Raw genomic sequence first — 271 nt, 5'->3', positions numbered from 1 at the left:
CTCTCTCTCTCTCTCTCTCTCTCTCTCTTTCTTTCTCATCTATTTAACTATTTTTTATTATAAAAAAATAATCTTTTTTTAATAATTTATTGGAGGGGCTTTTTTGCTTGGCTGCAGGCTGAAGCAGGAGCAGTGCTGCAGTTGCTGCAATGCTGAGACTGTTGGGTGTGATGTGTGGCAGAGAAAGTAGAGAGAGAAAAGAAAGAACACAACACAGCAGAGACTGTAGTAGTAGTAGTAGTAGTGCCTCACAATGTTTTGATGGCTATAA

Source organism: Arachis ipaensis, chromosome B10 (genome assembly GCF_000816755.2).
Source record: "Arachis ipaensis cultivar K30076 chromosome B10, Araip1.1, whole genome shotgun sequence".
NCBI lineage: Eukaryota > Viridiplantae > Streptophyta > Magnoliopsida > Fabales > Fabaceae > Arachis > Arachis ipaensis.
Note: the sequence above shows the minus strand (reverse complement) of the source record.